The 17,248-nt window shown below is 40.7% G+C and overlaps 1 long non-coding RNA gene across 2 annotated transcripts in view; it reads right to left on the reverse strand.

Annotated features, from left to right (window-relative positions):
- LOC133537355 (uncharacterized) overlaps nucleotides 1-6,238 on the reverse strand; it is a 31,610-nt gene extending 25,372 nt beyond the window's left edge. For both annotated transcript variants that reach the window (XR_009802673.1, XR_009802674.1), the window contains exon 1: nucleotides 6,108-6,238. This is a non-coding gene — a long non-coding RNA (uncharacterized LOC133537355). The remainder of the gene's footprint in view (nucleotides 1-6,107) is intronic.
- Nucleotides 6,239-17,248: the final 11,010 nt, after the last annotated feature.

Consider the following 17,248-nt stretch of genomic DNA (forward strand, 5'->3'; position numbering starts at 1 on the left):
CATAAGATCATTGTCTCCCAAAACGTTGTTAGTTAATGATATCATCAGAGACAACAATCTTAACGTCATCGGTCTCAGTGAAACCTGGCTTGAACCAAACGACTTTTTTGCGCTAAATGAGGCATGTCCTCCTAACTTTACACATGCGCATATTGCCCGTCCGCTTAAAAGGGGTGGGGGGGGTCGCACTAATATACAACGAAAACTTTAACCTTAGTCCTAACATAAATAATAAATATAAATCGTTTGAGGTGCTTACTATGAGGTCTGTCACACCGCTGCCTCTACACCTGGCTGTTATCTACCGCCCCCCAGGGCCCTGTTTGGACTTTATCAATGAATTCTCAGAGTTCGTTGCTGATCTAGTGACACACGCCGATAATATAATCATAATGGGGGACTTTAATATCCATATGAATACCCCATCGGACCCACCGTGCGTAGCGCTCCAGACTATAATTGATAGCTGTGGTCTCACACAAATAATAAATGAACCCACGCATCGCAACGGTAATACGATAGACCTAGTGCTTGTCAGGGGTATCACCGCTTCCAAAGTTACGATACTCCCGTATACTAAAGTATTGTCCGATCATTACCTTATAAAATTCGAGGTTCAGACGCATGTTCGTCAAACTAATAATAATAATAACTGCTATAGCAGCCGCAACATTAATACGGCCACAACGACAACTCTTGCTGACCTACTGCCCTCGGTAATGGCACCATTCCCAAAGTATGTGGGCTCTATTGATAACCTCACTAACAACTTTAACGACGCCCTGCGCGAAACCATTGATAACATAGCACCGCTAAAGTTAAAAAAGGCTCCAAAAAAGCGCACCCCGTGGTTTACAGAAGAAACTAGAGCTCAGAAATTATTATGCAGAAAGCTTGAACGCAAATGGCGCACGACTAAACTTGAGGTGCACCATCAAGCATTTAGTGATGGTTTAATAACTTATAAACGCATGCTTACCTTAGCTAAAGCTAATTATTACTCAAATCTCATCCACCGTAATAAAAACGATCCTAAATTTTTGTTTAGTACGGTAGCATCGCTAACCCAACAAGGGACTCCTTCCAGTAGCTCCACCCACTCAGCTGATGACTTTATGCAATTCTTTAGTAAGAAAATTGAAGTCATTAGAAAGGAGATTAAAGACAATGCGTCCCAGCTACAACGGGGTTCTATTAACACTGACACGATTGTATATACGGCGGATACTGCCCTCCAAAATAGTTTCTCTCGTTTTGAGGAAATAACATTAGAGGAATTGTTACAACGTGTAAATGGAATAAAACAAACAACATGTTTACTTGACCCTCTTCCTGGGAAACTGATCAAGGAGCTCTTTGTATTATTAGGTCCATCAGTGCTAAATATTATAAACTTATCACTTTCCTCGGGCACTGTTCCCCTAGCATTCAAAAAAGCGGTTATTCATCCTCTTCTTAAAAGACCTAACCTCGATCCTGACCTCATGGTAAACTACCGACCGGTGTCTCACCTTCCCTTTATTTCAAAAATCCTCGAAAAAATTGTTGCGGAGCAGTTAAATGAACACTTAGCGTCTAACAATCTATGTGAAACCTTTCAATCCGGTTTCAGGGCAAATCACTCGACGGAGACAGCCCTCGCAAAAATGACTAATGATCTATTGCTAACGATGGATTCTGATGCGTCATCTATGTTGCTGCTCCTCGATCTTAGCGCTGCTTTCGATACCGTCGATCATAATATTTTATTAGAACGTATCAAAACACGAATTGGTATGTCAGACTTAGCCCTGTCTTGGTTTAACTCTTATCTTACTGATAGGATGCAGTGTGTCTCCCATAACAATGTGACCTCGGACTACGTTAAGGTAACGTGTGGAGTTCCCCAGGGTTCGGTCCTTGGCCCTGCACTCTTCAGCATCTACATGCTGCCGCTAGGTGACATCATACGCAAATACGGTGTTAGCTTTCACTGTTATGCTGATGACACCCAACTCTACATGCCCCTAAAGCTGACCAACACGCCGGATTGTAGTCAGCTGGAGGCGTGTCTTAATGAAATTAAACAATGGATGTCCGCTAACTTTTTGCAACTCAACGCCAAAAAAACGGAAATGCTGATTATCGGTCCTGCTAGACACCGAACTCTATTTAATAATACAACTCTAACATTTGACAACCAAACAATTAAACAAGGCGACACGGTAAAGAATCTGGGTATTATCTTCGACCCAACTCTCTCCTTTGAGGCACACATTAAAAGCGTTACTAAAACGGCCTTCTTTCATCTCCGTAATATCGCTAAAATTCGCTCCATTCTGTCCACTAAAGACGCTGAGATCATTATCCATGCGTTTGTTACGTCTCGCCTCGACTACTGTAACTTATTATTTTCGGGTCTCCCCATGTCTAGCATTAAAAGATTACAGTTGGTACAAAATGCGGCTGCTAGACTTTTGACAAGAACAAGAAAGTTTGATCACATTACGCCTGTACTGGCTCACCTGCACTGGCTTCCTGTGCACTTAAGATGTGACTTTAAGGTTTTACTACTTACGTATAAAATACTACACGGTCTAGCTCCATCCTATCTTGCCGATTGTATTGTACCATATGTCCCGGCAAGAAATCTGCGTTCAAAGGACTCCGGCTTGTTAGTGATTCCCAAAGCCCAAAAAAAGTCTGCGGGCTATAGAGCGTTTTCCGTTCGGGCTCCAGTACTCTGGAATGCCCTCCCGGTAACAGTTCGAGATGCCACCTCAGTAGAAGCATTTAAGTCTCACCTTAAAACTCATTTGTATACTGTAGCCTTTAAATAGACTCCCTTTTTAGACCAGTTGATCTGCTGTTTCTTTTCTTTTTCTTCTATGTCCCACTCTCCCCTGTGGAGGGGGTCCGGTCCGATCCGGTGGCCATGTACTGCTTGCCTGTGTATCGGCTGGGGACATCTCTGCGCTGCTGATCCGCCTCGACATCTCTGCGCTGCTGATCCGCCTCCGCTTGGGATGGTTTCCTGCTGGCTCCGCTGTGAACGGGACTCTCGCTGCTGAGTTGGACCCGCTTTGGACTGGACTCTCGCGACTGTGTTGGATCCATTGTGGATTGAACTTTCACAGTATCATGTTAGACCCGCTCGACATCCATTGCTTTCCTCCTCTCTAAGGTTCTCATAATCATTATTGTCACAGACGTCCCACTGGATCATTATTGTCACCGATGTCCCACTGGGTGTGAGTTTTCCTTGCCCTTATGTGGGCCTACCGAGGATGTCGTGGTGGTTTGTGCAGCCCTTTGAGACACTAGTGATTTAGGGCTATATAAGTAAACATTGATTGATGATTGATTGATATTATATTTTATATAATTATTCATGTTTACATTGTGAAATTTGCTTCAATTAATTATCTTTTCTAGTCACACATCCTGTTCAAGAACATTTTAGGTTCATAAATCGAGCTTTAACAGTGATGTTATAATGTTGTGTTTTGTTTTGTATACAATGTATTTTGATTGCCTTAAGCTTTTTTTATGTTTGTTTTATTTAATTAATTTCAAATAAAATAAAAAACAATCAAAATAGCATTTGAAATAGATAATGAACAAAAAGGAACAGAAATAAGTAAAATTGTTAATATATGCCTCCTATTTATACAGTTCCATTTCATGTTATCAGTTTTGAGAAACTTTATTTCCTAATTCACTTTTTATTTTATTTTATTGTAACTGGATTTGCGCATGTTCTGTTACTGTATCTCTGCATTGTTATTTTAATTTATTATTTGAGAATTTTCTTTTTCCATTTCCTTTTTCCTTTCTTTTATTTGTAATTGGATTTGTGTAAGTTTTGGACCTCGATCTGTGTATTATTATTTTTACTTTGAACTTTTGAAAAGGACCCCAGGAAGTCTAGCCTGGCGTATGTGTGTCAGCTAATGGGTATCTTCAATAAACAATAAACACTAAACACTACATTTTTTGTTTAATTCAGAAGACTAGCTATATGTATATTCATAACATACATTTTTCATAACATACAACAAAATAACTAAACATGGAAAAGGGTGTTTTATTCTGAATAGAACATTCACGAGAAACAAATTAAAGACGAAAATCAGAAATTAATTTAGGATCTGGAAAAACATCCACGTAAAATGTATCTGTATCGTGCATTCCCATTGTGTTGGATCGAAACCAAACTTTGTGGCATTGCCTATCTCTAATTTAAAAAGGTTATTCACCATCGCCATGGTTACGGTCTCAAAGGCTGGGATATTCAACTAACAGCCAACCAGCTAAATCCACCATTTGAATGACATCAAAATGTCGCGTTCAAAACTTCGGAGCGATTAATATTACTGTATTTGTAGCAGATTTATGAAAAATGCACAGCACTCCTCTCATACATAGTGGATCTTTGACTAGTGTGTTTGCATAAAGTCCTTAAAAAGAGCTCCATAAACAGCTAGATTTGTTTTCATCATTAAGTTAAGTCATTAAGTCAGCCACCAGAGCAGCGAGCGGCTCGTTTTTTTTTTACAAAGTTAATTAAGTAAGTCTTAAAATGAAAGCAATAATACTGCAGTACAGCTAACACCTGTGTTCACTAGGACTGATAGGCCATGTTTTTGCTACATGACGTATGTCTGCTGGCTGACGGCACATTAAGTTAGTAAGTAGGGATGTCCGAAAATATCGGACCGCCAATACTATTGGCCAATAAATGCTTTAAAATGTAATATCGGAGTTTATCGGTATCTGTTTCCAAATTATCGGTGTCGGTTTCAAAAAGTAAAATTTATGACTCTTTATAATGCCGCTGTGTACACGGACGTAAGGAGAAGTAGAAAGCGCCAATAAACCTTAAACGCACTGTATTTACGTGCCGGCCCAGTCACATAATATATACGGCTTTTAATACACACAAGTGAATGCAAGGCCTACTTGGTCAACAGCCATACAGGTCACACTGAGGATGGCCGTATAAACAACTTTAACAGTGTTACAAATATGCACCACACTGTGAACCCACACCAAACAAGAATGACAAACACATTCCGGGAGAATATTCACACTGTAACACAACATTAACACAACAAAACAAATACCCAGAATCCCTTGCAGCACTAACTATTACAGAATGTTACAATATACATCCCTGCTACCCCCTACCTCTACCCCGCCCACCTCAACCTTCTCATGCTCTCTCAGGTGGAGCATATCCCAAATTTCAAGCTGCTGTTTTGAGGCATGTTAAAAAAAATAATGCACTTTGTGACTTCAATAATAAATATGGCAGTGCCATGTTGGCTTTTTTTTCAATAACTTGAGTTGATTTATTTTGGAAAACCTTGTTACATTGATTAATGCATCCAGCAGGGCATCACAACAAAATTAGGCATAATAATGTGTTAATTCCACGACTGTATATATCAGTATCGGTTGATATCAGAATCGGTATTTAAGAGTTGGACAATATCGGAATATTGGATATCGGCAAAAAGCCATTATCGAGCATCTCTGTCCATCCATCCATTTCCTACCGCTTATTCCCTTTTGGGGTCGCGGGGGGCGCTGGCGCTTATCTCAGCTACAATCAGGCGGAAGGCGGGATACACCCTGGACAAGTCGCCACCTCATCGCAGGGCCAACACAGATAGACAGACAACATTCACACTCACATTCACACACTAGGGCCAATTTTAGTGTTGCCAATCAACCTATCCCCAGGTGCATGTCTTTTGTAAGAAAATAAATACGTACACATATCGCTTAACATCTGTAGATTATTTCACACAATACTGGTCAGTGCACAAATTAAAAGGTACAAATCACAAAATCATTGAAAAATCTTGAAGATTGTCCAAGGAGACAGACAAAATATCGGCCTTGTTGGTACTTGGTATTGTGGTGATACAAGTAAACATTGAATAGTAAAACATCAATTGTATAAACACTACACACAAATCATTGCAGCGTTAGATAAAATATGGCAGCATGTGGCAATGCTGTATGCTAAAAGACTTGGGATCAACAAAATGGCCGCCGTTGACCCACGCTGCCAAACCCACGACATGTAAATTGATATTGAGATGAAAGATTTTACTCACAGATGAAGTTTTCTTTAAGGCTGCTATGAAAGATGGCCAGCAAGGGATGCTCTTTTAGGACGTTTGATGGGTAGAAGACTCCATTTCCTCTTTGACTTCCTGTCAAACAGGAAGTTCACAATTAAAACTACCCTGCTTTGAGTGCAGCTGGGAAATTTGATACATCCCTCCTAGAATTTACAAACTAACGCATCAGAGTCAAACATAAACAAAAAACATTGCTGACATTTATGAAACAGTTTTGTTTCTGCTTGCTTTCCTATTAGGAGACTACAGTATACATATCTTTTTTTTAATTCTATCTTACTAAATAATGCTGTGGTTCTCAAACTTTTTTCACCAAATCCCAGCTCAAAAAACACTTGGCTCTCCAAATACAACCACAATAACCGACAATAAACTACAGTAGCGCAGTAGGCCTAAATATTCATTCAAAACAAGGCAAAAGTTTGATTGAACAAGTATATTTAATGTTTTTGGCCACTTTAACGTTACACATCGTTTGAACAGTAACACTTTGTTTGAATATTTAATTAAGTGATTATTTGACGTACCACTACATGGACCGTACCACAGTTTGAAAAACACTGGATTAATGGATTTAAACGATTTTTAAATGTTAAGTTTATGTTCAATTACGATCAAGTATAACCAAATAATGCAGTTAAAATGCATCATATAGTATTTTATTGCCTTTACTTGGGTGGTGCCATTGTTCTTCGGAAGTAATCTGGAATTTCCAATTTCCCAGTTCATTTGAATGTAGCATAAGTATCAACAGTTTTGAGCTGGCCTGGAAAGTGTCATTTATCTACGATATTGTATAATATATAGAATTCTAATTGTTTTGAGCAAAAATAGATTTTTTTTTCCTTCATCATACTGGTGACTTGTCCAGCAGGTACCCTGCCTTCCACCCAAGTGCAACTGGAGATAATTTAGGCACATAAATAAATAGCCATACCATTAGAAAACATGCAAACAATAATCCAAAATTCCAATGGTTTATCTAGTATTTTCATGTCTCTTCTTGGGGTGGAATAAAACCATGAACAAAGATTTTCGGCAAATAAATACAGAAGCCATTAAAAAAAAAACTTTAGTTTGAGATGAGTAATAGCAACAAAATTTGTAAACGTCATGTTATGTTTTATTATTGACAATTATATCAATTATGATAAATGATAAATGGGTTGTACTTGTATAGCGCTTTTCTACCTTCAAGGTACTCAAAGCGCTTTGACACTACTTCCACATTTACCCATTCACACACACATTCACACACTGATGGAGGGAGCTGCCATGCAAGGCGCCAACCAGCAGCCATCAGGAGCAAGGGTGAAGTGTCTTGCTCAGGACACAACGGACGTGACGAGGTTGGTACGAGGTGGGATTTGAACCAGGGACCCTCGGGTTGCGCACGGCCACTCTCCCACTGCGCCACGCCGTCCCTTAAAAACTCACATACTTTTATTCTAAATCATTTTTGCCTTCAATTTGTTGACCATGATTATTATCGCAACAAGACACTGGACAAATATTTCAAGCAAAATAAATAAATAGCAAAACTATTAGAAAATATGCTAATGATAATGTAAAATTAAAATGGTTTATCAGTATTTTCATGCCTTTTTTGGCAACTAAATAATAAAACCTAAAATTTTAATAAATTAATAAGACAAGTAAAACAACACAATATGTCATTAATAATTATTAAAATGTGTTTATTTTATATTATTGAATATTATATCACCTAAAAATTCATGAACAAGTTTTTTTTTTTTTTTTTCATCCATTTATTTTCTGTAGTGCTTATCTTCACTAAAGTCCCAAGTAAGATGGCGAAATTGTTATTGTTATTATTATTGGTAATAATAGTATTAGTAGTAGTAGTGTTTTATTTTATTTTATTTTTGTATCATGTATGATTTTATTTCATTTTAATGTTTTATTATCATCATCATCATCAATAATAATAATAACATCAACAGAAGCAAAAATAACAACGCTGGTGTATCGATCAAATAGTAATACTACATTGGTATTGAATAATGTGTAGAACAATGTTTTTATTTTTTATTATTGAAAATTAGATCACTTTGAAATTCCTGAATAAGTTGTTTTTTGTTAGTTTGCTTTTTTTTCATCAATTCATTTTCCATAGTAAAGTAAAGTAAAGTACCAATGATTGTCACACACACACGAGGTGTGGCGAAGTTATTCTCTGTGTTTGACCCATCACCATTAATCACCCCCTGGGAGGTGAGGGGAGCAGTCGGCAGCAGCGGTGGCCACGCCCAGGAATAATTGTTGATGATTTAACCCCCAATTCCAACCCCTTGATGCTGAGTGTCAAGCTGGGAGGTAATGGGTCCCATTTTTATAGTGTGAGTACTTCTTCTCACTAGGGTCCTGGGTAAGATGACGCAATAATTACTATTATCATTATGATTATTATTATTATTGGCAGTAGTAGTAGTAGTATTTTATTTTTATTTTTTTAACATCAACGATTTTATTTCATTCAAATGTTTTGTTATTATCATCATCAGCATCAATAATAATAATAATAACATCAACAGCAGCAAAAACAACAACACAATAGTAATACTACATTGATATGGACATGATTAATACAATGAAACAACATTTCTGCAGGAATTTAAAAAAATGTATTTCTGTTATTTGACATAAATAGTTATTGTTAGTGGGAAGCAGAATGAGTGTGTTAATAATATGTACTGTATCAAATGAAGTAGGCTACAGTATATTGGAGTACACTATACTGCCCATGGAGTCATGGAGACATTCATGAGCTGTTGAGAGGACGCCTTATATTTCATTACTGCCTAGTCCGTGTGGAGAAGGGTCAGAGGTCGCCCCCGTTAAAATGTCAATACAGTGTGTGAGCACACCCCGCAGGTCACGTTCTAATACACTGCAGCACACTTCTAATACGCCATCACTTCATCCCGACATTATATTCACGCTCACATCTCCTCCAGCTTTAAATTGAAGCCCCGTTGGTTTGTTTCCCCCCCGCCAGCTGCCGCCTGAGGTTAGTGTTTGCCCTCCGCCTCAGAACCTCTCGGCTGCCCAGGAGCTGGTGCAGCTGTCACTGTGTTAACCAAGAATACATCTCGCACACGAGAACTCCGTGCACACCTCTCTTTTTGTTGTTTGAGAACAACATGAGATTTAACGCCTGCAGCGCCAACTTATTTGGACTGGGGGTCACAGAAGGTGAGAGACAAAGGGAAAAGTAGATGAAGGTAGAACAAAAGCAGAGAAGAGAGTTTTGTCTACTTTTTTTTTTTTTTAAAGGTATTGGAACATTCTCCAGGAACACTGCATCAGTACTGATCTAAAAATCAGATTGAGGTGTGGAAAGGTACACATGATTTGTAGACTGCTCTTACTATTACTATTGCATTTTTTGAAACTATCATTATAAATTCTGGACTTCAAACTGCTACTTTTTTCCTGCACTTTAAACCCTGCGGCTTATAAAACTGTGTGGCGAATTTTAGGATTTTTCGTCGCTAATGACCATAATGCAACTAGTTTTCATTAAAACACAAGCAAGGACACTGAACAGGAGTGTTATTGTTTGTGCTTTGGCGCCATCTTTTGTACAAGTTCGCTCACTGAAGGTGCTGCGGGGTGATCATATACCTTTTGTTTTGTGCTTTCAACCGGAAGTACAAGTGCTGTTCCGCCTACTAATCATCCAAAGCATTTTTACTCATATGGATTTTTCACTGTATTATATATATATATATATATATATATATATATATATATAAAGCTCGGTTGGTGGAGTGGCCGTGCAAGCAACTTGAGGGTTGCAGGTTCGATTCCCGCTCCCGCCATCCTAGTCAATGCCGTTGTGTCCCTGGGCAAGACACTTTACCCACCTGCTCCCAGTGCCACCCACACTGGTTTAAATGTAACTTAGATATTGGGTTTCACTATACAGCTGTTGGCCCTGCGATGAGGTGGCGACTTGTCCAGGGTGTACCTCGCCTTCCGCCCGATTGTAGCTGAGATAGGCGCCAGCGCCCCCCGCGACCCCGAAAGGGAATAAGCGGTAGAAAATGGATGGATACAGCACTTTGAGTCACTAGAGAAAAGCGCTATATAAATATCATTCACTTCACTTCATATATGCCCACTTTTAGTTCCAAAATGTGGGCAGGCCTGCATTGGCGTGCTGCTTACTTCACCTACAAAAGACAAAAATAACGTTCTCATATATATATATATATATATATATATATATATATATATATATATATATATATATATATATCCATCCATCCATCCATCCATCATCTTCCGCTTATCCGAGGTCGGGTCGCGGGGGCAACAGCCTAAGCAGGGAAACCCAGACTTCCCTCTCCCCAGCCACTTCGTCTAGCTCTTCCCGGGGGATCCCGAGGCGTTCCCAGGCCAGCCGGGAGACATAGTCTTCCCAACGTGTCCTGGGTCTTCCCCGTGGCCTCCTACCGGTTGGACGTGCCCTAAACACCTCCCTAGGGAGGCGTTCGGGTGGCATCCTGACCAGATGCCCGAACCACCTCATCTGGCTCCTCTCGATGTGAAGGAGCAGCGGCTTTACTTTGAGTTCCTCCCGGATGGCAGAGCTTCTCACCCTATCTCTAAGGGAGAGCCCCGCCACACGGCGGAGGAAACTCATTTCGGCCGCTTGTACCCGTGATCTTATCCTTTCGGTCATGACCCAAAGCTCATGACCATAGGTGAGGATGGGAACGTAGATCGACCGGTAAATTGAGAGCTTTGCCTTCCAGCTCAGCTCCTTCTTCACCACAACAGACCGGTACAACGTCCGCATTACTGAAGACGCCGCACCGATCCGCCTGTTGATCTCACGATCCACTCTTCCCTCACTCGTGAACAAGACTCCTAGGTACTTGAACTCCTCCACTTGGGGAAGGGTCTTCTCCCCAACCCGGAGATGGCAGTCCACCCTTTTCCGGGCGTGAACCATGGACTCGGACTTGGAGGTGCTGATTCTCATTCCGGTCGCTTCATACTCGGCTGCGAACCGATCCAGCGAGAGCTGAAGATCCCGGTCAGATGAAGCCATCAGGACCACATCATCTGCAAAAAGCAGAGACCTAATCCTGCGGTTACCAAACCGGAACCCCTCAACGCCTTGACTGCGCCTAGAAATTCTGTCCATAAAAGTTATGAACAGAATCGGTGACAAAGGACAGCCTTGGCGGAGTCCAACCCTCACTGGAAATGTGTTCGACTTACTGCCGGCAATGCGGACCAAGCTCTGGCACTCATCGTACAGGGAACGGACCGCCACAATAAGACAGTCCGATACCCCATAATCTCTGAGCACTCCCCACAGGACTTCCCGAGGGACACGGTCGAATGCCTTCTCCAAGTCCACAAAGCACATGTAGACTGGTTGGGCAAACTCCCATGCACCCTCAAGAACCCTGCCGAGAGTATAGAGCTGGTCCACAGTTCCACGACCAGGACGAAAACCACACTGTTCCTCCTGAATCCGAGGTTCGACTATCCGACGTAGCCTCCTCTCCAGTACACCTGAATAAACCTTACCGGGAAGGCTGAGGAGTGTGATCCCACGATAGTTGGAACACACCCTCCGGTCACCCTTCTTAAAGAGAGGAACCACCACCCCGGTCTGCCAATCCAGAGGTACCGCCCCCGATGTCCACGCGATGCTGCAAAGTCTTGTCAACCAAGACAGCCCCACAGCATCCAGAGCCTTAAGGAACTCCGGGCGGATCTCGTCCACCCCTGGGGCCTTGCCACCGAGGAGCTTTTTAACTACCTCAGCGACCTCAGCCCCAGAAATAGGAGAGTCCGCCACAGATTCCCCAGGCACTGCTTCCTCATAGGAAGACGTGTTGGTGGGATTGAGGAGGTCTTCGAAGTATTCCTTCCACCTGTCCACAACATCCGCAGTCGAGGTCAGCAGAACACCATCCGCACCATACACGGTGTTGATAGTGCACTGCTTCCCCTTCCTGAGGCGGCGGACGGTGGTCCAGAATCGCTTCGAAGCCGTCCGGAAGTCGTTTTCCATAGCTTCCCCAAACTCTTCCCATGTCCGAGTTTTTGCCTCCGCGACCGCTGAAGCTGCACACCGCTTGGCCTGTCGGTACCTGTCCACTGCCTCCGGAGTCCTATGAGCCAAAAGGACCCGATAGGACTCCTTCTTCAGCTTGACGGCATCCCTCACCGCTGGTGTCCACCAAGGGGTTTTAGGATTGCCGCCCCGACAGGCACCAACTACCTTGCGGCCACAGCTCCGATCTGCCGCCTCGACAATAGAGGTGCGGAACATGGTCCACTCGGACTCAATGTCCAGCACCTCCCTCGTGACATGTTCAAAGTTCTTCCGGAGGTGGGAATTGAAACTTTGTCTGACAGGAGACTCTGCCAGACGTTCCCAGCAGACACTTGAGGAAATGCTAGAAGACCATGAGGAAACTGGCTATGGGGTCTATGGAAAAGCAGGGAGGTCCGAAAATGGTGATTATTTTACATATATAAAAATGTTGTGCTAACCATTTCAGTTTTGAAGTAACGTAAATACCAGACTACAAGCAGTTACTTTTTTCCTGTGCTTTGAACACTGTGGCTTATAAAATGGTGCAGCAAATTTATGGATTTTTCTTCGCTGACACCAATAATGCAAAAAGGTTAAAAAAAAACAAAGCAAATACAATGAATAGATGTGCTATTGTTTGTGCTATGGGGACATCTTTTGAACGGGTTTGTTCCCTGTGCTGCAGTTCCTGCATTGCCTTCCTAAGCATTCAACCAGAAGTACAATAGTTCGGTCTTCTAGCCTTCCATAGCGTTGCTGCTCATATGGATTCTTCATTCATCACTCCAAGCAACATTAGTAAGTTTTGCAATATAACTAAAACTATATACACTTACAAAACTGTCCCCCCAAGTTGGATGTCTGTAAGGGTGTTTTCATGCATATTTGAATATGCTATCATAATGTAATGGAGCTAGCGCCATTTGCAGTAGCTAATATGCTAACACGTTTACGAGTGTCTGTGTCTTTTTGTATTGTTTCAGTTTCAAAAATTCCTCAGTAAATTTACCAAGACATCACCGTAGAGTTATTGAGCCTGTTTAGGTGATTGGAGAGCTAGCTTCCGCAGCTAGTGGGTCTATGACAATGCCTTCTGTTTTGTTTGGTCAGCCGTTTTACTGCCGTGTTACAGACACCGTTTGGAGACAGTTAAGGTATGTAAATAAATATTTACAAAATCTTGTTGCGTATATCTGCGGCTTATAGTCCGGTTCGGCTAATACAGGGATCCCCAGACTTTTTGACTCTTGGACCGCATTGGTTTGAAAAAATTTGGCTGCGAGCCGAGCTGGACATATACACATATATATACATATATATATACACATATATATATACATATATATATATACATATATATACATATATATACACATATATATATATATATATATATATAAATATACATATATATACACACATATACATAAATATACATATATACACACATATACATATATGTACACATGTACATATATACACACACATATACATATATATATACACACACACACACACACATATATACACACATATATACACGCACACACGCACACACACACACACATATATACATATACATATATATATATATATATTAACAGTAAATGAACAAGTAGATTAATAATGAATTTTCTACCACTTGTCCTTAATAATGTTGACAAAATGTTAGAATGGAAAATGACTCAATATGTTACTACAAATGTCAGCAGACTAATAAATTAGAGGAGCATTTGTTTGTTTACTTACTACTAAAAGACAAGTTGTCTTGTATGTTCACTATTTTATTTAAAGACTTAACTGCAATAAGAAACCTATGTTTAGTGTACCCTAAGATTTTTTGTCAAAATAAAGCCAATAATGCATTTTTTTTCGTGGTCACCTTCATTTAGAAATGTACCGAAAACATTTTAGTGCCGGTACCAAAATAATGTTATCCTTACAACACTAATTCCCACTCTTACTTTTTCCACTTCCAGGTGTCCAACACACAATACATGTCCTCATATCCTTAAGTTCCCCTTACAATGGTTCTGGTATTGTCCTGTGACCCGAGAAACCAATACATGACAGACACCACCAGCAGAAAATGTTAAAAACGAAACTCAATAGCCTATATCGACAATACAAAGTGGTTCTCATCAAATACTTGACGCAAATGTTTGATATGACTTCAAACCATAACCATCATTAATTCTCCTGTCTCAAAGTAGGCTTACTGTCCGGCTTGTCCCTGACAGTTTGACTATGTTTTAGTTTTTTCCTCTGTTTCCTCTGTGTGTGTAGTGTTTCCTGTCAGCGCTCTTATTTTGTTGGTTTCCTGTCTTTCTCCCTGAGTGGTGTGTCCCCACAGCTACGGATGGTTGGCACCTGGCCACACCTGGTGTCAATCATCCTGCTCCTATTTAGACCGGTTTTCTCCTCCAGTCTGTGCTGGATTATTGTCATGTATTGTCGCTCCTGTCGCTCGTGTCGTGCCGTGAAGTTGCAGTGTAGCGGTAAGCTATATTTGGTAGCTTTGTGTAGCTTACTGTCTTTTGTTCCCTGCCTCCAGTTTTGTTTGTTCATAGGCTAGTTTGTCATCCGGCTCGTCCGTGCTTTTTGTTTGTACTCTTTGTTTGGTTTTGTTTTAGTATTTAAAGATTAAATCATGTTTACCTGCAAAATGCCTGCCTCCTTCTCTGCATCTTGGGGTTCGTCACAAACTAACTCTTACACTTAAAAAACCAATTAGCTACCTGCTGCCGCCTACTTGTACAGAATGAATGAATGAATGGTTTATTTTGAACCATGCAAACAAAACAAGAGAATGACATAAAATACAAAAGAAATATATTCATACATTATTTTTACACCTACATTGAAAACATTACGTGTGACTAATCTTTTGTAGATGTCAAGATTGGCTCAAAAGGGAGTGGGAAGAAGTAAACTTATTAAGTCCCACCCCTATACATATACAATATATATATACAATATATAATACAATAATATATATAATATAATTCAATTCAGTGGTTGCTGCGTAGATGCTATATATCAGGGGTGCCCACACTTTTTCTGCAGGCGAGCTACTTTTCAATTGACCAACTCGAGGGGATCTACCTCATTTATATATATCATTTATACTTATTTATTTATGAAAGAGACATTTTTGTAAACAAGTTAAATGTGTTTAATGATAATACAAGCATGTGTAACACATATAGATGTCTTTCTTTCACGAAGACAAGAATATAAGTTGGTGTATTACCTGATTCTGATGACTTGCATTGATTGGAATCAGACAGTAATGATGATAACGCCCACATTTTCGAATGGAGGAGAAAAAAAGTTGTCCTTTCTGTACAATACCACATGAAAGTGGTTGGTTTTTGGCATCTAATTCATCCAGCTTCCATACACTTTACAAGAAAAACATTGGCGGCAAATTCCGTAGCTTGCTTGACTGACATTCACGGCACCCGAGGGTCTTGTGAGATGACGCTGGCTGCTGCCAGTTCATTATTATGAAAAAATGACAGAGAGGAAGGCGAGAAACACTTTTTATTTCAACAGACTTTCGCGCCGTCCCTTCCGTCAAAACTCTAAAGGCCGACTGCACATTTCCTATCTTCACAATAAAAGCCCTGCTTCATGCTGCCTGTGCTAACAAAATAAGAGTCTCGGAAGGCTAGCGTGCACAAGTGATGTGCACGCCAGCTTTCTGAGGGATCGCTTGTGCACGCCAGTTTTCCGAGACTCTGTATTTAGTTAGCGCAGGCAGCATGAAGCAGGGCTTTTATTGTGAAGATAGGAAATGTGCAGTCGGCCTTTAGAGTTTTGACGGAAGGTAAGGCGCGAGAGTCTGTTGAAATAAAAAGTGTTTCTCGCCTTCCTCTCGGTCATATTTTAATAATAATGATCTTGCAGCAGCCAGCGTCATCTCACAAGACCCTCCAGTACCGTGAATGTCATTTAAGTGACGTCTTGGTGAAGATTGATGATCACTAATTTTTAGGTCTATTTTTTTTAAAAGCCTGGCTGGAGATCGACTGACACACCCCCCGCGGTCGACTGGTAGCTCGCGATCGACGTAATGGGCACCCCTGCTATATATTATCTATATATAATACATTTAAATTCACTCACACTTACATATATACATATGTACACACACATATATACACAACACACACATATATACACACATGTACAATTTATATATATATATATATATATATATACATACATATACACACATAATCACATACATACACACATGCATATACACAGAAGAGTATTACATAGTTACTCTGCTGATCTCCAGACAGCACAGACACTTTACAACGGCACATTATTTGCGGTTTCTAAATATTGGTTTGCAAAAAATATTTTTCCGACCAATTAGGTGAAATTGGATAATTTCCCACGGCACATCAGACAATATCTCACAGTGGTTGAAAAACGCTGCTGTAGATGATGTCACACAATAAAGGGGGCGCCATATCAAGGCTAGTTATACTACGCAACTAATGTTTTTGTAGCTCTTTCATTTGTTACTACATAAATATGTTTTGATTTCCCCTTGCTAATTTTCTCTGTTTGCGATGAGGTGGCGACTTGTCCAGGGCGTACACCGCCTTCCGCCCGATTGTAGCTGAGATAGGCACTAGCGCCCCCCGCGACCCCAAAGGGAATAAGCGGTAGAAAATGGATGAATGTTCATCATGAAAGGGGTTTATTTTCTCCTTTTGGATCAAACTGTACCCAGCCAAAATGTGCTACATCATTTTCCAAGCCAACAGTGAATGTTTGTGGACTCTTTGCTTGGTTAAGTGTTTTTTTTAGAGACGATGGACACTGTCTTCTTAATGTTTTCCTTCGATGTTGACAGTAGACGAAAGCAGTTGAGCTCATTTCCCTGCGGTCTCGCCTTCTGCAGACTTGTAGCGTCAGCTAATCCTACTCAGGACAGCGCAACATATCCGAGAGACGTTTCCAGAAGCTGGATTACAAGAATAACAACTCCCCAGCAGCGCACTCG

This window comes from Nerophis ophidion, linkage group LG18, assembly GCF_033978795.1.
Source record: "Nerophis ophidion isolate RoL-2023_Sa linkage group LG18, RoL_Noph_v1.0, whole genome shotgun sequence".
NCBI lineage: Eukaryota > Metazoa > Chordata > Actinopteri > Syngnathiformes > Syngnathidae > Nerophis > Nerophis ophidion.